This window comes from Cupressus sempervirens, chromosome 6 (assembly GCF_028749045.1).
Source record: "Cupressus sempervirens isolate cs-2001-9-10 chromosome 6, ASM2874904v1, whole genome shotgun sequence".
NCBI classification, from domain to species: domain Eukaryota; kingdom Viridiplantae; phylum Streptophyta; class Pinopsida; order Cupressales; family Cupressaceae; genus Cupressus; species Cupressus sempervirens.
The window spans coordinates 111,636,356-111,658,892 of NC_143123.1; positions in this window are offsets into that span (position 1 = coordinate 111,636,356).

Sequence of the window (22,537 nt, forward strand, 5' to 3'; positions counted from 1 at the left end):
AGAGGACCAATTATCATTCTTCGAATAAGAGATTATAACTTTATTTATCTATAATGCCCCACCAAAGGATCCAAAGAATTTCACTAAGTTTGCCAAACAATTTTTTTTTTAAAACATGAAAGTAAAACCATTCATAACATTAACATGATAGTGGAAGCAATAGTAACATCCAACTGAAAATAACATAACATAACAGATTACATTCTTTAAAGATCCCTTAACATTGAATTACTTCTAATCATAACTTATTCATCTAACATTACATCCTTAACAATGAAATAACAAGGATACATCCAATGTTCTTAAACAATATACAAGTGTCCTTTTTAGAGTTTTAGTTTAGCTCAATCATCCACTGTACATGTTACAAGGTATGAAAAGCTTAAAAGAATAAAAGTACATCATCATCCAATATTAATCCATGATAATCATATATCACAAACATAACTAACTAAGTGCATGGTTCCTCCCAACCGTTAATAGCATCATTAGACCATCATGGATCCTAGCCATCCCTCCGTGCGTAACATTCCAAAGCACCGAAGAGATCATCGGCTATAAACATAGTAGGAATGTCACTCCTAAGAACATCCTACTAACATACAAAGTAAAGCATAAGATATCATCATCTAACATATGCAAATAATCAATATAAGAAACATACCAATAAATACATACATCATAAGGTATATCATCTATCATAATGCTCCAAGAACAGAATGAAGATAAATACCAGCCAAGAATACTCTAGCCACGGTGTCTCAATGGTTCTCAAATAATAAGAGTGGAAAAAACACTACCACCCAACCACGTGGAACCTAAGTGGTCCACTCCCACTGTGCTGAGGAGATAATCTCAAGTCCCAAATAGGATATCAAAACCACAAAGCATAAATTTCTTTAAGTTCAGGAATCCTAAAAGTACACTAACTCAAAGGTTCCAACACACACAAAACTGACATCTAATTCCCAGAGGCACAACAATGACATGTAGGAAACCTACTCTGCAAGCGGGAAAGTGTCATCGCATTTATCTCGTACAAGTTACCCTGGTAGTTAGCTAAACTCCACGAGTCCATATAGATCTCATGCGGCCACTAGTATCCTCTCATACTGACGAGGCATACTATGAAATGCAAGGTCGTAACCATGCATTCTCACTACTCCCATCCTAGCCTATACAAGCACTCAAGGCATGGGTGAGAACCAAAACTCTTATCTTTTTAGGTTCATTTAATCCCCATTTAGTGTGTAAATGTTATCACTTATTAACCAAACTTACAATGAGTTACCCTGACAGCCACTTAGGGCACCGACACCCATTGCAAGCCACTTCCCGACACTATAAGTAGATTACCTACCCTAATGCTCATGGAATCATAAATCACCACAGTCCTGTACAAGCGATTGTGAATAAAATCCAAAAGATAATCCATAAAAAGAATCATCAAATATCCACAATATAAGCATCAAATATTCATAATAAGAATCATCAAATCACCAAGATAAGAATCATCAAATTTTCATGAGCATCTGGAAAAGCATCCATAGAAAATCATGATCACAATAGTTCTCTATTGGCAACTGAAGGCATCATTGATAATCATAAGTATCCATTGGTTCTCAATAACCAAAATAAATCATCACATCCATTGGTTCTCAACAAGCAACCAAGAATATCTTAAAATCATACTGATCGAAGACTCTAAAATGGTTGAGTCAAAACATGTCACAACATGACATCATCAAGAATAAATCCACATCATAGTCCCATCATGGCAACTAGAAAATAATCCAAGGATAACTGATCGATGACTCAAAAATGATTAGTTCAAGTGTCTCAGATACATATACATCTCAGCTTCACAAATGAAGACTGATGAACAATAACAAAAATTTCATAGAGAATACGATCACATAACTATGGTTGGACTTATAAAGATCGAGACCAAAAATATCAACATGCCATCACATCTCATAACCCCCGAGCCTCTGGTAACAACCTAGGACTGGTCATCACTAGTTAACCCAAAACCCAAAACAAGAAGCATATAGAATACACGATGCAAACACATGTTTTGGTTTTGCTATATTACATAGTTGAATCAAGTGTAGGGGTTTCTAGTTTCCATTTTCAAGTTTACTTCAAGTGTATAAAGTTATCATCATTTGACCTACAAGTCAACCCATTTGTACCCCGATAGCATTATCCTAAGAATAACTTAAAGATAATTATTCACTAAACTGATCATCATTGACCTTTAATTAAATTGCTTTCTTTATTTGACTAAGATCCATATTCTAATTGATTAACTCTCCTTTAATGTTACTTTCAACTTTTCAACGTAAACAAGAATCATTATTCGTCAAAATGTAAGAAAGCCAATTACTAGTCTTTGAATAAGAAGATTATAAATTTATTAGAATGATCAATTAAATCCATCAATTAACTTAGGTACACAATTCCATGACCTTTTATCACTCTAATAGTTTTCAATTATACATTACTAAGTCTTTACCATTAAAACATCTAAGGTTATTATTCAAGTCATGAGAGTACGACTTATCAATTTCGATGTAAATACTTTACAACTTTGCTAGAGGAATCGATATTAGCATATCAATTAAAACTCTATTATATAACTTTATTATTAATTAAATCTAATTAATTCTAGTTAATTGTTTTAATTAATAATTGCATAACCATAGCAATGTTCCAATTAATATTAGTTGACTAATAACTAACTAGAATTCTGTAAGATAAAAGTCAACTATAATTCAATACTCAAATGATAATATTAATAATTCAATAATAATAATTGAAAATCTTAATAATAATTCTATATGACCACATTCGTCATCTTTCAAAGAATACCAACATTCCCTTGACAAATTCGTATTATCATTAATCTTTTCAAATAAGACTCTATCGCACAACTTAATTATTAATATCATAGTTATAATATCAGCTTGGTATCAATTTTTTACAATCTCGCTAAAATAATTATATCAATTAAATCTCTATTACATGATTATTAATTAAATTCAATCAACTCTAGTTAATTGATTTAATTAATAATTGCACAACCATACCATCAACCTAAAGAATATCAATTGACCTACAATAGTTTGTACGTAGAAAGTCAACTTCAATACAAATATTAATATTTCAATAATATTATTAGTAATAATGAAATCTTATCCATAATGACCACAATCATCATACCAATATCTTCTTAACATACTCGTATCAATGATAATCATCTATACTCTATTAACAATTGAGTTGATAATAATTTAATAGCTAATACCAATCTATGATGGTAGATTCTTCATTACTTTACTAACAACAATGTCACTAGCAATTGATTATAACTTCCTTAAGATACATTCCCATTATACGAGTCATTAAATAATTTATAATCTCCTTTAAGCATCTCATGGACAATCAATAAACTTTGATATAACAATTACCATCACTCCTTTTAAAATTCGATCTGCACCTATCCATTGATTCCCAATAAACCAATGTCCAATTCTATTGAAACCCAATACCATCGATAACAATAATTGAATAACTTAAATCTTCGATCTATAATACACTAATAATTATCCTTAATTAAATTCTAACTATATCACTTACTGAAATTTAATTAACTTGATTAAAACTTTATTAATGTATTATAATATATATATATATATATATATATATAATTTAATATTCAATTGAATATATATACATATATATATATATATATATAATAGTCGATATCTATAAATTTTACCCTTGAATTCATATGATAATAACATCTCCACATCATATGTTACAATATTGAAACATATGTAAAATGTAAAAATTAACTCTAAGTGCTGTCGTGGGTACCCTGCGACCCATCCGACGTCAAGTCAGTGGGAATGACCCCATGCTAACCCTAATCGCTGATCAGCGTTATCTACCGTGCGATACATATATGGGCACACAATTTATTAAATGGAGCCACCCCAATTCGCAGGTGCTCTGCGCTATGCAGTTGACTGCCCATCGCAGGTACAACACATCTGTATATTGCAAGTGGTGTGGGCGATGTCGTGTGGCAGTTTTAAGATTCACCCCCATCGCAGACATTTTGCGGTGTGGGGTACCCTGCTCTGTGACCTCCTTCGACGGACAGAGACAGGGGGGTATGGGTCCATCCCTCCCCCAATCGTATATGTATAACGATTTCGATTAAACGTTTTTCCTTCTTATTAAATCGGTTAATAATAAACATTTTCACCATATACAAATTCGAATTGTAAATAAAGTTTCTCTTTTCAACTTACATGAATATATATAAATATATGTATATATGTATATATATATATGTATATATATATATATATATATATATATATATATATATATATACATATATATATATATATATATATATAATTTGTTATCAATTATCACTATATTTAAAAATATATATATATTTATATATATAAGTAGATTTTATGAAAGAGAACATATATTTGGATCAAAATGAAAAGGGCTTTTCTAACAAGAATTTTTCCCTTTTAAATAATTGTTTTCTAAACATGACTATTAATCCATCCAATAGGTTTAAGTATAAATTTGAAATCACCTTTTTCAATTTAATTCTAATTCGAACCCAAACCCATTTAGATCTAATGTTTCTTTAATTGGATCTAGGGTTTTTTAATGTTTTCTTCTCAACCAAATAAAATATCTAGATTCCAATTTAAATTGCAATTTCATTCATGGAATATAATCAGACACATATAACAAACATGATGAAGATAGGAAGAGAAATGGTGCAAAGAGAATATGCGAATATCACGAGTGCACCTAGACACTGATGCTAATCCACCATGCCTCAGAAGTACATAGAAAATCCTTTCCTTCTCCATCATTCGCAATCCTTCCAAGATCCAAACCAATCGAAAACCTCCAAGTAACTAGAAGTGCTAGAAGAAGCATAGAAACATGTAGAGACATATGAGCATATGAGCTTCTCCAATGCATGTAAGCTTTTGAAGCTTCCATTTTAGCTTGAAGCTTGTAGCTTCCATTAAGCTTCCATAAGGCTTCCAGTTAAGATTGTACAAACACACTATGAGAGCTTCTATTTAAAGGCCTCTAAGATGCATCTAGAGTGTCTCTAGAAACAACTAAAAGATAAGCATGACAACCAAGCATGAGTCTTCTCCAACCTTCTAGATGAGTCTTAAGGTTGTAGACACCATGTGCTCAAATAAAATGCTAACTCCTAAGTGTAGACAACTTGTGCATTCTTAGAGTGCAAACTCCAGTGTTGTCTACATGACAATTCTCGAGAATTTGCCAACTCCTATGTGAGCAAACATAAAAATAATGCACATTAATTAATATAATATTTACTTTACTCTTTCCAATTTAATTTATTTATTTATTAAATCTCATGCACTTACTTTAATAATTTCACTTTTTAATCTTAATATATTTATATTTTAATCACATGAGATTTAGAATCTTTTAATAATTTTAAATATATCTTCCACTTTTAAATTTCATTTTCAAAACTTAATTGCTAAAATATTTATTAGCTTTAATAATAATATTATTTAGTCATTTATTTAAAAATGAACTCCAAATATATTATTATTAATAGAAAATACATCAAAGACTCACGAGGTAAAAATATGAAAATCCATCATAGCCAAAATACATACAAAATCAAACCAAAGGTTTAAATCACGAATTACGTTATCCAACATATTCGGAGGGTACTCAACTCAGATACTTGTTCTAATTTTCTAATTAGAACAAATGGCTTAAAGGGTTAGGATTTGGACTTAAGAATTTATCTCCCCTCTCTTATCATTGAGATAATGTGATAGGGTATGCTCATCCTGGCAAATTCAGGGAAGTCGATACCTAGTACCTGCAACCTGCATAAAAACCACGCATGTACAAGCACAATATATACTAAACTAAACAGGCAATGGCAGGAAGTGGTGCATCGTGTAGATCCCAACTAGCAGGTGACTACGACTCCCTTCTTTAACCACATCAGACATGCCATACAAAAGTAAACACACAAAGCAAACACACACACCATACACATGAAATTATGGGGTAAGTATCCTTAAGAAAACACATATGATAATAAATCATCTTACTAATTATCATTAATAACTAAAAGCAATGTAATGATCATCATCAATAATTGTGAACACTAAAAATAATCATCATACATACATGAAATATAAAGTCTAAGTGATCTCATCACATAATAAACTAAATCCTTAGTACAATATCTGATAATCTTGAAACAATGCTGCTAACCATCAACATGAGACTAGCTCTAAAAGAGTTCAGCAACGATAACAAAATTCGAACTAGGGGCAGGCACTACATTATCTCAATCCATTAACATAGATACACCATCCATGACCTATTAACATCTGATTAGTTTTCAATTAGAAACTTAATTAAGTATTACTACAGTTTGAGTCCTTGAATTTAATCGTCACCATCGTTGACAACCATACAATATCTAAAGTCATAATTCAAGTCATAAGAATAAAACCTATCAACTTCAATATAGATAATCTACAATCTCGTTAAAATAATTATATCAAATAAATTTCTATTACATAACTTAATTATTAATTAAATCTAATTAACTCTCATTAATTGATTTAATTAATAATTGTATAATCATAGCAATGTTCTAATTAACATTAATTGACTAATAACTAACTAAAATTTTGTAAGTTAAAAGTCAACTATAATTCAATACTCAAATGATCATATTAATAATTCAATAATAATAACTTGTTAATATTTAATAACAAGCTATGTTGGGAATCTTATCTATAATGACCATATTCGTCATTCTTTTCAAATAACTCTCTATCACAAAACTTAATTATTAATATCATGGTTATGATATCAGCTCAATGAATATCAATTGATCAATTATACTTCAAATCTCAAAAACTAATATCTTTTTACAAAAATTTAATCATTAAATAATCTTCACTAGATTATCTCTAATCAAATTTGTTGATAACTATTTAAACCATTATTTATTAATAGTTTGTTAGACCCAACAAACATTAATAAATAATAAACTCATCAAACTATATTTCTATAAGCCCCATTAGTTAATATTTAACTAACCTTTAAGGCATATCAATAATTTATAACTAATATAATAATTCAAATCATAGCTATGTTATAACAATGTTATAATGTAACTATGACTCTTTGTCAATATAATAATTCTTATTTAAATCTAAATCCAATATCATTTAGTGTTTCTAAATTTAAATCAACATAATATAACTTATCATCTTACAATTATTTAATCAATATTAAAATCAACCATTAGACTTCATTTTCTAATTGTTCTAATAATATTTTGTCTATATAAAGTTGTTTGAAAAAGATTCCTATCACAAACCAATAAGACTCATTGTAGATTTTAACATGAATAATCTTCAAATTCTTAACATTATCATCTTCATTAAAAAACTCTAAAATTGTTTAATATATATTAAATAGTATTCAATATACTTTATAAAAAGTTCACTATATAAACTATATTAAAATCTCTTTTCTTTTAATTCTCTTTCATTTAAAAATCCATTTACTTAGATTGACTAATAATTAATTACAATTCTTCTACTATTAACTAATCTTAATTAAATTTGATTTAATTAGATTAGATAATAAACCATATAAAACTAATGCATATTAATAAGATTCTAATAAGGAAAGATTGCAATAATATCTTTAATTCATTCCATGCTTTGATATATATTATTTTTGTGAAGTTTAAGCATAAAGAACTCTTGGTTATGGAAAATGGAGAAATATCTGTCCTTGAATAAAACAGTCCCAGTACGACGGCCATATCTCCCTAATGAACCATTGGATCGAGCTGAAATTTAAATATGTTGGGGAGGGCCAAGTTGCACCGATTCTGACTTGAGCGATCGAATAAATTCGATCACGATAAAAAGTTATGAATGACTAAATTCGGGTCTATCCAAGGGGCAGTGACAGGACAATTTGTGATGAATTAAGAATTTCTTCTTAAAATAATCGTTCTCTAAAATTTACCCATAAAAAGGTTTGTTCATATGCATCTAAAAATATAATTGATAGAAAGATTACATCTAATCATTTGAATTTTCAACTTAGAATTTCTATTTTAATTCCAAATCTTGTCCATCTAATTTTACAATATAAATTCGAACCCAAACCCGATTAAGATCTAATTTCTCTCTCATTTGGAACTAGGGTTTTTCTATTGTTTTCTTCACATCCAAATAAAATATCTAGATTCCAAATTTTAAATAGTAGATTCAATCACAGAGAGTATTCAGACACATAAAATAGATATGATGAAGACAGGAAGAGAATGAGTGCAAAGGGAATATGAGAATATCACGAGTGCACCTAGACACTGATGCCAATTTGCCATGCCCCAGAAGTCTATAGAAAATCCCTTCCTTCTCCATCATTCGCAATTCTTCCAAGAATCCAACCCGATCGAATCCTCCAAGTGATTAGAAGTGTTAGAAGGAGCATAGAAGCAAGTAGAAAATATATGAGCATATGAATCTTCTCCCATGCATGTAAGCTTTGAAACTTCTATTTTAGCTTGTAGCTCGTGGCTTCCATTAAGCTTGTAGCTTCCATTAAGTTTTTTTTTTAAGCTTCTATGAATTCTTAAATATAAAGAGCTCTCAAGAAACCTTTGGATTGCTTTTCGAAACTGCTGAAAGGTGTCACTGTATATGAGCAATGTTAGTATGCTAATAGAAACCAAATTTAAATAAAGCTTCTACAAACTAAACAAAATTCATAAACTTCAAGATAGACTAAGATGAGCTCTCAATTGAGAATATGAGCCATTAATGAACTCTCTCAATAAGAAGCTCTCTTGTTGAGTAGCTTTATCTAAATGGATAGGATGTATGCTCAATATGCTTCCAAAAGCTTCAATGGATGATTGTGGATTTTTGGTGTGGATAGATGGCTTTAGTATGGATTTGGCTCTCAAAATAGCATTATAAATTTACTTTATGGATTGTGTTATTTTGCAAAGGGGAAGGATCCAATTTATAGGCAAGAGGCTTGAGGGATTGAGGGCTAAGATGCAAGGATGGGAAAAAGCTCATGGAGGGCTCAAATTGCATGAGAGGAGAGCACATGGATTATGCTTCCTTACAGCCAATCAAGGAGTGACACATGTCACATGGTGAGAGGATGGAGGAAAGGGGAAGGATAAGTCAACAAAGGAGGCTCAAGGGATAAAATCTTCATAAAGACCCTCATAATGACTTGTAAGAGCAATAAAAGAGCTTGGAAGAGTCATTTATGGCCTACTAGGCTTCATAAAGTTTTATGGTTGAGATATTTTGAGGGTGATGAGAGCAATTTCGACTTGGACTTGATTAGGAGGGTTTTAAGCTTTCTTAGGCTTGTGCAAATGATTAGAGGATGGATTAGGATGGTTTAAGATTAGCTTAGGGATAGGCAAGTGGATGGCATTTAATGAGGGTGGGTGAAGGAGGAGATATTTGTTAACTTTGTCTTGGGTTAGTAATTCTTAACCCATGTTTAGGGAATGTGACAAGGTTAAGAGGGGATTAGGATTAGGTTTAAAGACATCTTCTAGAAGAGTCTAGACTTTGGATGAGGATAAAGACTTTTTAGAATAGTCTAAAATTTCTTAGGATGAGGATGAAGACTTTCTAGAAGAGTCTAGAACTTCTTAGGATGAGGATAAATTAGATTTTTAGGAAATAAATAAAGTTTTATTTATTTCAAGAGTTTGGGTTGAGGAGATATTTATTAAAACTTTTTTAATAAACATGAGGATTAATATTTAATCTTAATTAAATATTTTGAGTTGGGATTAGAGGTAAGAAATGATGGGATTAGCCTTTAATCAAAATTAAAAAAGAATTAGAAGATTTTGGAAGAGGTTAGTGGTCTTAAGAAAATTGGCCAAGTTTTGGGCAAAAAATAAATTTTTTATTTATTTTAAGATTTTTGGTCAATTTATTAATTAAATAATTAATAAATAAGGAAATAATGTTTAAATAAGATTTAAACATTTTTGGGAGGGATTCTTTAATTAAATATTTTTAATTAAGATAAAGGGATTTAATGGCATAAAAATTAATTAATTAATTAATAAATGATGATGTCATCAGGAATTTTTTCAAAAAATAAAAATACTTTATTTTTAAAAAAAAATTTAGGTGTCTACAGTCACCAAGCATGGGTCTTTTTCAACCTTTTTGATGAGTCGTAGAGTTGTAGACACCTTGTGCTTAATTGATGCACTAACCCCCGTGTTGTTGACACATGTTAATTCTCATGCAAGCTTATAACTCCAATTTACTTTACTCTTTCCAATTTAATTTATTTATTTATTAAGTCTCATGCACTAACTTTAATATCTCCACTTTTCAATCTTAATATATTTATATTTTAATCATATGAGATTTAGAATCTTTTAATAATTTAAAATATATTTTCCACTTTTAAATTTCATTTTCTAAAACTTTATTGCTAAAATATTTATTAGCTTTAATAATAATATTATTTAGTCATTTATTTAAAAATGAGCTCCAAATATATTATTATTAAAATAAATATAATCACATTCCAAATTTAAACCTTTAACTTTTATTTTCAAATTTAATTATTTTATTTAATTAATTTCTCAATTAATTAAATAAAATAAAATATTAAAAAATCATATTAATTTTGCATTTAATTAAACCATTAATTAAATCTTTTAATCAGGCTTAATTAATAGAAAATACACTAAGACTCACAAGGTAAAAATACGAAAATCCATCATAGCCAAAATACATACAAAATCAAACCAAGGATTTAAATCATGAATTATGTTATGCAACGTATTCAGAAGGTACTCAACTCAGATACTTGTCCTAATCTTTCAATTAGAACAAATGGCTTAAAGGGTTGAGATTTGGACTTGATAATTTACCTCCCCTCTCTTATCATTGAGATAATGTGATAGGGTACGCTTATCTTGGCAATTAAGGGAAGTCGATACCCGGTACCTACAACTGGCATAAAAAGTATGCATGTACAAGCACAATATATACTAAACTAAATAGGCAATGGCAGGAAGTGGTGCATCGTGTAGATCCCGACTAACAGGTGACTACGACTCCCTTCCTTAACCACATCAGACACACCATACAAAAGCAAATACACAAAGCAAACATGCACAAAATACACATACAAGTATGGGGTAAGTATCCATAAGAAAACACATATGATAATAAATCATCTTACTAATCATCATTAATAACTGCAAACACTGAAAATAATAATCATACATACATGAAATGTAGAGTCTAAGTAATCTCATCACATATCAACTGAATCTATAACACAATATCTGATAATCTCATAATAATGTTACTAACCATCAACATGAAACTAGCTCTAAAAGAGTTCAGCATTGATAACAAAATGCAAACCAGGGGCAGGCACTACACCAAAAGTTCATCAGATTTAACCACGGTTGATTTGAGTTCATTAGTTTTGAAAAGAATTTTAAAATAATTAAACAAAATTATTTAATTAAATGGAGTACTTACTTCTAATTAAATAAACAAAGTTATTTAATTAAATGAGAAGCCATTCCTAATTAATTAAATGAAGTTATTTAATTAAATAAGAAAAGTGTCTCTAATTAATTAAAGATTATTTAATTAAATAGAAAAAATAATTATGAGAGCATATCTCATTTTATTAAATTAAATATCTCAACAAAATCTCTCTTCAGTTCAAAACGGGAAATTTCCAGTTCACTATTGATCAAAAATGAGTTAAATTAGTTAACTCTTTTTTCTACTCAAATTGAATCAGTTAACTCCTTATTTTACTCAAATTAAATCTGTTAACTCTCTTTAATTTGAAAATCTCCCTTTATGATTGAACTTCACCTTTAATCCTAACCGTTGATTGAAATCGATCTCAACCGTTGATGAATTTCAGGAAAGTCTATTTAACAGACCCTCATCTCTTCATTTTGAAAGGTTGAATGAGAATTTGCATCGAATTCTTGTTGAAATTCATACTCACATTTTCTCATATTCACATACGCAAAAATCAAGTTTGACCAAAAGTTGACCTGATTTAACCACGGTTGACTTGAGTTGACTAGTTTTGAAAAGAATTTTGAAATAATTAAACGAAATTATTTAATTAAATAGAGTACTTACTTCTAATTAATTAGAAAAAGTTATTTAATTAAATGAGAAGCCGTTCATAATTAATTAAATAAAGTTATTTAATTAAATAAAAAAAGTGTCTCTAATTAATTAAAGATTATTTAATTAAATAAAAAAAGTAATTACGAGAGCATATCTCATTTTATTAAATTAAATATCTCAACAAAATCTCTCTTTAGTTCGAAAAGGAAAATTTCCAATTCACTATTGATCAAAAATGAGTTAAATCAGCTAACTCCTTTTTCTACTCAAATTGAATCAGTTAACTTCTTATTTTACTCAAATTAAATCTATTAACTCCCTTTAATTTAAAAATCTCTTTTTATGACTGAACTTCACCTTTAATCCTAACCCTTGATTGAAATCGATCTCAACCGTTGATGAATTTCAGGAAAGTCTATTTAAGAGACCCTCATCTCTTCATTTTGAAAGTTTGAATGAGAATTTGCATCGAATTGTTCTTAGAATTCATACTCACATTTGTTCACATTCACATATGCAAAGATCAAGTTTGACCAAAAGTTGACCACATTTAACCACGGTTGACTTGAGTTGACTAGTTTCGAAATTTTTTTTGATATAATTAAATAGAATTATCTAATTAAATGGAGTACTTACTTCTAATTAATTAAACAAAGTTAGTTAATTAAATGAGAAGTCATTCCTAATTAATTAAATGAATTTTTTTAATTAAGTAAGAAAAGTGTCTCTAATTAATTAAAGATTATTTAATTAAATAGAAAAAGTAATTACGAGAGTATATCTCCTTTTATTAAATTAAATATCTCAACAAAATCTCTTTTCAGTTCATAAAGGAAAATTTTCAGTTCACTATTGATAAAAAATGAGTTAAATCAGTTAACTCATTTTTCTACTCAAATTGAATCAGTTAACTCTTTATTTTACTCAAATTAAATCTGTTAACTCTATTTAATTTGAAAATCTCCCTTTATGACTGAACTTCACCTTTAATCCTGACCGTTGATTGAAATCGACCTCAATCATTGATGAATTCTCGAAAAGTCTATTTAAGAGACCCTCATCTCTTCGTTTTGAAAGGTTGAATGAGAATTTGCATCGAATTGTTGCTGCAATTCATATTCACATTTGCCCATGTTCACATATGCAAAGATCAAGTTTGACCAAAAGTTAACCATGGTTGACTTGAGTTGACTAGTTTTGAAAAGAATTTTGAAATAATTAAACGAAATTATTTAATTAAATGGAGTAGTTACTTCTAATTAATTAAACAAAGTTATTTAATTAAATGAGAAGCCATTCCTAATTAATTAAATAAAGTTATTTAATTTAATAAGAAAGGTGTCTCTAATTAATTAAAGATTATTTAATTAAATAGAAAAAGTAATTACGAGAGCATATTTGTTTTTAGTAAATTAAATATCTCAACAAAATCTCTCTTCAGTTCAAAAAGGGAAATTTCCAATTCACTATTGATCAAAAATAAGTTAAATCAGTTAACTTCTTTTTCTACTCAAATTGAGTCAGTTAACTCCTTATTTTACTCAAATTAAATCTGTTAACTCCCTTTAATTTGGAAATATCTCTTTATGACTGAACTTCACCTTTAATCCTGACCGTTGATTGAAATCAATCTCAACCGTTGATGAATTCCAAGAAAGTCTATTTAAGAGGCCCTCATCTCTTCATTTTGAAATGTTGAATGAGAATTTGCATCGAATTGTTGTTGGAATTCATACTCACATTTGCTCATATTCACATATGCAAAGATCACGTTTGACCAAAAGTTGACAAGATTTAACCATGGTTGACTTGAGTTGACTAGTTTCGAAAAGAATTTTAAAATAATTAAACGAAATTATTTAATTAAATGGAGTACTTACTTCTAATTAATTAAACAAAGTTATTTAATTAAATGAGAAGTCATTTCTAATTAATTAAATGAAGTTATTTAATTAAATAAAAAAATTGTCTCTAATTATTTAAAGATTATTTAATTAAATAGAAAAAGTAATTACGAGAGCATATCTCCTTTTATTAAATTAAATATCTCAACAAAATCTCTCTTCAGTTCAAAAAGGGAAATTTTCAGTTCACCATTGATCAAAAATGAGTTAAATCAGTTAACTCTTTTTTCTACTCAAATTGAATCAGTTAACTCCTTATTTTACTCAATTTAAATCTGTTAACTCCATTTAATTTGGAAATCTCCCTTTATGACTGAACTTCACCTTGAATCCTGACCGTTGATTGAAATCGATCTCAACCGTTGATGAATTTCAGAAAAGTCTATTTAAGAGACCCTCATCTCTTTGTTTTGAAAGGTTGAATGAGAATTTGTATCGAATTGTTGTTGGAATTCATACTCACCTTTGCTCATATTCACATACGTAAAGATCAAGTTTCACCAAAAGTTGACCAGATTTAACCACGGTTGACTTGAGTTGACTAGTTTTGAAAAGAATTTTGAAATTATTAAACGAAATTATTTAATTAAATGGAGTACTTACTTCTAATTAATTAAACAAAGTTATTTAATTAAATGAGAAGCCATTCATAATTAATTAAATGAAGTTATTTAATTAAATAAGAAAAGTGTCTCTAATTAATTAAAGATTATTTTATTAAATAGAAAAAGTAATTACGAGAGCATATCTCATTTTATTAAATTAAATATCTCAACAAAATCTCTCTTCAGTTCAAAAAGGGAAATTTCCAATTCACTATTGATGAAAAATGAGTTAAATCAGCTAAGTCTTTTTTCTACTCAAATTGAATCAGTTAACTCCTTATTTTACTCAAATTAAATCTGTTAACTCCCTTTAATTTGAAAATCTCCCTTTATGACTGAACTTCACCTTTAATTCTGACTGTTGATTGAAATCGATCTCAACCGTTGATGAATTTTAGAAAAGTCTATTTAAGAGACCCTCATCTCTTCGTTTTGAAAGTTTGAATGAGAATTTGCATCAAATTGTTGCTAGAATTCATACTCACATTTGCTCATATTCACATACACAAAGATCAAGTTTGAGCAAAAGTTGACCATATTTAACCATGATTGACTTGAGTTGACTAGTTTCGAAAAGAATTTTGAAATAATTAAACGAAATTATTTAATTAAATGGAGTACTTATAATTAATTAAAAAAAATTATTTAATTAAATGAGAAGCCATTCCTAATTAATTAAATGAATTTATTTAATTAAATAAGAAAAGTGTCTCTAATTAATTAAAGATTATTTAATTAAATAGAAAAAGTAATTACGAGAGCATATCTCATTTTATTAAATTAAATATCTCAACAAAATCTCTCTTCAGTTCAAAAAGTGAAATTTTCAGTTCACTATTGATACTAAATGAGTTAAATCAGTTAACTCTTTATTTTACTCAAATTAAATCTGTTAACTCCCTTTAATTGGGAAATCTACCTTTATGACTAAAGTTCACCTTTAATCTTGACCGTTGATTGAAATCGATCTCAACCATTGATGAATTCTAAAAAATTCTATTTAAGAGACCCTCATCTCTTCGTTTTGAAAGGTTGAATGAGAATTCGCATCGAATTGTTGCTAGAATTCATACTCACATTTGCTCATATTCACATACGCAAAGATCAAGATTGACCAAAAGTTGACCAGATTTAACCATGGTTGACTTGAGTTGACTAGTTTCGAAAAGAATTTTGAAATAATTAAATGGAGTACTTATTTCTAATTAATTAAATAAAATTATTTAATTAAATGAGAAGCCATTCCTAATTAATTAAATGAAGTTATTTAATTAAATAAGAAAAGTGTCTCTAATTAATTAAAGATTATTTAATTAAATAGAAAAAATAATTACGAGAGCATATCTCATTTTATTAAATTAAATATCTCAAAAAAATCTCTCTTCAGTTCAAAAAGAGAAATTTCTAGTTCACTATTGATAAAAAATGAGTTAAATCAGTTAACTCCTTTTTCTACTCAAATTGAATCAGTTAACTCCTTATTTTACTCAAATTAAATCTATTAACTCCCTTTAATTTGAAAATCTCCCTTTATGACTGAACTTCACCTTTAATCCTGACCGTTGATTGAAATCGATCTCAACCGTTGATGAATTCTAGGAAAGTCTTTTTAAGAGACCCTCATCTCTTCGTTTTGAAAGGTTGAATGAGAATTTGCATCGAATTGTTGCTGGAATTCATACTCACATTTGCTCATATTCACATACGCAAAGATCAAGTTTGACCAAAAGTTGACCAGATTTAACCACGGTTGACTTGAGTGGGCTAGTTTCAAAAAGAATTTCAAAATAATTAAATGAAATTATTTAATTAAACGGAGTACTTACTTCTAATTGATTAAATAAAGTTATTTATTTATTTATTTTTTAAAGAGGGGTAAATGCTTTGACCTGGAGCTATAAAACCAATGAGGCCACAAACGGGGGACCTCATCCCCGTGAGATTTGAACCTTGATGGAAAGGATAACAACACAACAACTTAACCATCACAACATGCCACTATTGGCAAACAAAGTTATTTAATTAAATGAGAAGTCATTCCTAATTAATTAAACGAAGTTATTTAATTAAGTAAGAAAATTTTCTCTAATTAATTAAAGATTATTTTATTAAATAGAAAAAGTAATTACGAGAGCATATCTCATTTTATTAAATTAAATATCTCAACAAAATCTCTCTTCAGTTCAAAAAGTGAAATTTCTAGTTCACTATTGATCAAAAATGAGTTAAATCAATTAACTCCTTTTTCTACTCAAATTGAATCAGTTAACTCCTTATTTTGCTCAAATTAAATCTGTTTACTCCCTTTAATTTAGAAATCTTGTAGTGCCTACCCCTGGTTCGCATTTTGTTATCGTTGCTGAACTCTTTTAGAGCTAGTTTTATGTTGTTGGTTAGCAGCATTCTTTTGAGATTATCAGATATTGTGCTATGGATTTAGTTTAGTATGTGATGAGATTACTTAGACTCTACATTTCATGTATGCGTGATGATCATTACATTGCTTTTAGTTATTAATGATGTTTAGTAAAATGATTTATTATCATATGTGTTTTCTTATAGATACTTATCCCATATTTGCATGTGTATGGTGTGCGTGTTTGCTTTGCATGTTTGCTTTTGTATGGCATGTCTGATGTGGTTAAGGAAGGGAGTCGTAGTCACCTGCTAGTCGGGATCTACACGATGCACCACTTCCTGTCATTGCCTGTTTAGTTTAGTATATATTGTGTTTGTACATGCATAGTTTTTATGCAAGTTGCAGGTACCGAGTATCGACTTCCCTGAATTGCCAGGATGAGCGTACCTTATCACATTATCTCAATGATAAGAGAGGGGAGATAAATTCTCAAGTCCAAATCCCAACCCTTTAAGCCATTTGTTCTAATTGGAAAATTAAGACAAGTATCTGAGTTGAGTACCCTTCGAGTGCGTTAGATGACGTAATTCGTGATTTAAAACCCTTGGTTTGATTTTGTATGTATTTTGGCTATGATGGAGTTTCATATTTTTACCTTGTGAGTCTTTGATGTGTTTTTTATTAATTAAGCTTAATTAAAAAGATTTAATTCATTGTTTAATTTAATGAAAATTTAATAAGGTATTTTACTATTTATTTTATTTAATTAATTAGAAAATTAGTTAAATAAAATAATTAAATTTGAAGATAAAATAATTAAAATTTAAAAGTTAGAATGTGACAATATTTATTTGAAGCTCATTTTCAAATAAATGACTAAATAATATTATTATTAAAGCTAATAAATATTTTAACAACTGAATTTTGGAAAATGAAATTTAAAAGTGAAAAATATATTTTAAATTATTAAAAGATTCTATATTTCATGTGACTAAAATATAAATATATTAAGATTGAAAAGTGGAGATATTGAAGTTAGTGTATGAGATTTAATAAATAAATAAATTAAATTGGAAAGAATAAATTAAATATTATATTAATTAATGTGTATTATTTTAATATTTTCTCACATAGGAGTTGGCAAATTCTCGGGAGTTGTCATGTAGACAACATTGGAGTTTGCACTCTAAGAAGGCACTAGTTGTCTACACTTAGGAGTTAGCATTTTATTTGAGCACATGGTGTCTACAACCTTAAGACTTATCTAGAAGGTTGGAGAAGACTCATGCTTGGTTGTCATGCTTATCTTCTAATTATTTCTAGAGACACTCTAGATGCATCTTAGAGGCCTTTAAATTGAGGCTCTCCTAGTGTGTTTGGACAAGCTGAATGGAAACTGCAAGTTACAAGATGAATGGAAGCTACAAGCCTCAAGCTAAAATGGAAGCTTCAAGATTACTTGCATTTGAGAAGCTCATATGCTTCTACATGCTCATATGTTTCGACATACTCTTATGCTTCTTCTAGTACTTCTAGTCACTTGGAGGATTCGATTGGCTTGGATCTTGGAGGAATCATGGATGATGGAGAAGGAAGAGATTTTCTATGGATTTCTAAGGCATGAAAGATTAGTATCAGTGTCCAGGTGCACTCGTGATATTCACATATTCTCTTTGCACCATTTCTCTTCCTGTCTTCATCATGTTTGTTATATGTGTCTGATTATATTCCATGAATGAATTTGCAGTTTGAATCGGAATCTAGTAATGCTATTTGGTTAAGAAGAAAACATTAGAAAATCCTAGATCCAATTAAGGAAGAAATTAAATCTAAACGGGTTTGGGTTAGAATTAGAATCAAATTGAGAATGATGTTTTCAAATTTATAGTTAAATCTATTGGATGGATTATTGGATATGTTTAGAAAACAATTATTTAAAAAAGAAAAAATTCTTGTTTAGAAAAGCCCTTTAAATCTGATTATATATTCGCTTTTGTATATATATATATATATGTATGTATGTATGTATGTATGTATGTATGTATGTATGTATAAGTGTGTGTGTGTGTGTGTGTGTGTGTGTGTGTGTGTGTGTGTGTGTGTGTGTGTGTGTGTGTGTGTGTGTGTGTGTGTGTGTGTGTGTGTATATATATATATATATATATAAGTATATATATATATATACTTTAAATACAGTAATAATTGATAACTAATTTTGTGTATATATATACATATATACATATATGTATATATTTGTGTAAGTTGAAATGAGAAACTTTATTTATTAAAATTTGAATTGCAATTCACAATTGCGAGAAATGAATCTCTTAAACACGTTATTAAATAATAATAAAATCATTTAATTGAGGGGGGGCGGGATTACCCACCCTGTACCCCACTCTGTTATGTGACAGCAAGTACTTGGGTCGCAGGGTACTTGCATTTTGTAGGGCACCCGCAACGGATTTTTTTTAATCGCCGCACGACCCTTAACAAAGGGGAACGATAGTGATATGAATATCACTTTAAACTTTTTAAAAAAGGTTTCCATCCCTTTTATATATATTGCACAGTTTTAAAGTGCAGTTAATGTGGTATGCTCTATGACTTCACAGACGGTGGCACGAACAATGATTATTGTTAAAAGTTTAAATAATAGCTTTATATTATATGTGCGCGTGTGTGTGTGTGTGTGTGTGTGTGTGTGTGTGTGTGTGTGTGTGTGTGTGTGTGTGTGTGTGTGCTAATATTAATAAGTATCGAATATTGAATGTTATATAATAATGTTAAGAATGTCTAAAATAAAATGATTTGTTAATTATAGTTAAAGGAGGAGAGACACTATCTTAAGAATCTAATAATTAACATAACTAAAATTAAGGTTAATCAATAGATGAAGATTAAGGGTTGATATATATCAAATTAATTAATGTAATAATTCTAATTGGATCAATCAACCTTGGATATTGGATAATGATATTGAGTGATCATTTGGAATATTAGTGCCTCAGAATAAAGTCTTCTTGCTTGAAATAACTTATTGAGCTGATAATATAGTTGACTTTTAATATCTATTTTTGAGATGGTAATTTATAGACTTTAATGAAAGTGGACTAAGATTTAAATTCTCAAGGAGTGAGTTATAATACGATTATTGGTACCCCTTATTTGTGCTAAGAGTTAGTTAAATATTAGCCAATGAAGCTTTCTAAGGTTCTTTTAAGATCGATTATCTATAGTTTTATGAGTTATTATTTATTAATGTTTGTTGGATCTAACAAACTATTAATAAATAATAGTATAAATGATTAATTCAATTAAAGTTAATCTAGTGGAGATTATTTATTGATTGAAGTTTGGCAAAAGATAATAATTTTTGAATTTGGATTATAATTGATTTTAATCAATTAATGAGTTGTCAATATAATTAAATACGATAGAGATTTAACTGGAAATGATTATCATTAATACGAAATTGTTAAGAAAACATTAGTATGACGAATGTGGTCATTATGGATAAGATTTTCAAAATAACTTGTTGTTATTATTATTAAATTATTAATATGATCATTTGAGTATTGAATTATAGTTGACTTTTGACTTACAGAATTCTAGATAGTTATTAGTCAACTGATGTTAAATTGGTACGTTGCTATGGTTATGCAATAATTAAATAAATCAATTAATGAGAGTTAATTAGATTTAATTAATAATTAAGTTATGTAATGTAGATTTAATTGGTATAATTCTTTTAATGAGATTGTAGATTATCTATAACAAAGTTGATAAGTCTTATCCTAATAACTTGAATAAAGACTTTAGTTATTTTAATGGTTATTAGTGATGACTTTATTAAGAGGCTTAAATTTTAGTAATATTTAATTAAGCTTTAATTAAGTATTATTAGAATGATAAAAGTCATGGTTTGCGTACCTATGTTAATTGAATGATTTAATTGATCGTTTTAATAAAGTTATAATCTTTCTATTTGAAGACTGATAATTGGTTCTTTTATAAATGAATAATGATCCTTTGATTATGTTGAAAAGTTGAATTAATGATAAGGAAGAGTTATTAAATTAGTAACTTTGATCTTAGAAAATAAAGCGAATGATTTAATTAAAGGTCAATGATGATCGGTTTAAGGAGTAAATATTTATCCTTAAGTTATTCTTAGAATGTAATTCTTAATAATAGAAGGATAATGCTATCCGGGAACATTTGGGTTGACTTGTAGGTCAAATGATGAAACTTAAGACACTTGAAAGTATACTTGCAAATAAAAAATTGGAAATCCCTACACATTATTCAACTATGTGAATTTAGTAAACCAAAACATGTGTTTGCATTGTGTATTCTATATGCTTCTTGTTTTGGGTTTTTGGGTTGACTAGTGTTGACTAATCTTAGGTTGTTACCAGAGGCTCGGGAGTTATGAGATGTGTTGGCATGTTGATCTTATTTGGTCTCAATCTTTATAAGCCCAACCATGGTAATGTGACCATATGCTCTATGAAATGTTTGTAGTTACTGATTGTTATTGTTCATCAATCTCCATGTGTGAAGCTGAGATGTATATGTATCTGAGACACTTGAGCTAATCATTTTTGGGTCATCGATCAGTTATCCTTGGATTATTTGTTAGTTTCCATGATGGGTCTAAAATGTTGATTTATTTCTTGATGATGTCATGTTGTGACATGTTTGACTCAACCATTTTTGAGTCTTTGATCAGTATGATTTGATATTCTTGGTTGCTTGTTGAAAAACCAATGGATATGGTGATTTATTTTGAGATATATTTTGGTTATTGAGAACCAATGGATACTTATGATTGTCAGTGATGCCTTTAGTTGCCAATAGAGAACTGTTGTGTTCATAATTTTCTATGGATGCTTTTTGAATGCTTATGGAGATTTGATGATTCTTATCTTGAAGATTTGATGATTCTTATTGTCGATATTTGATGCTTTTATCATAAATATTTGATGATTCTTTTTATGGATTATCTTTTGGATTTTCTTTACAGTCGCTTGTACAGGACTGTGGTGATTTATGATTCCATGAGCTTAGGATAGGTAATCTACTTGTAGTGTTGGGAAGTGGCTTGCAATAGGGGTCGGGGCCCTAAGTAGCTGCTAGGGTAACTCATTGTAAGTATGGTTAATAAGTGATAACATTTACACACTAAATAAAGATTAAAAGAACCTAAAAAGATAATTGTTTTAATGTTCTCACCCATGCCTTGAGTGCTTGTACAGGCTAGGATAGGAGTAGTAAGAACGCATGGTTGCGACCTTGCATTCCGTAGTATGCCTCATAAGTATGAGAGGATACTAGTGGCCGCATGAGATCAGTATGGACCCGTGGAGTTTAGCTAACTGTCAAGGTAACTTGTACGTG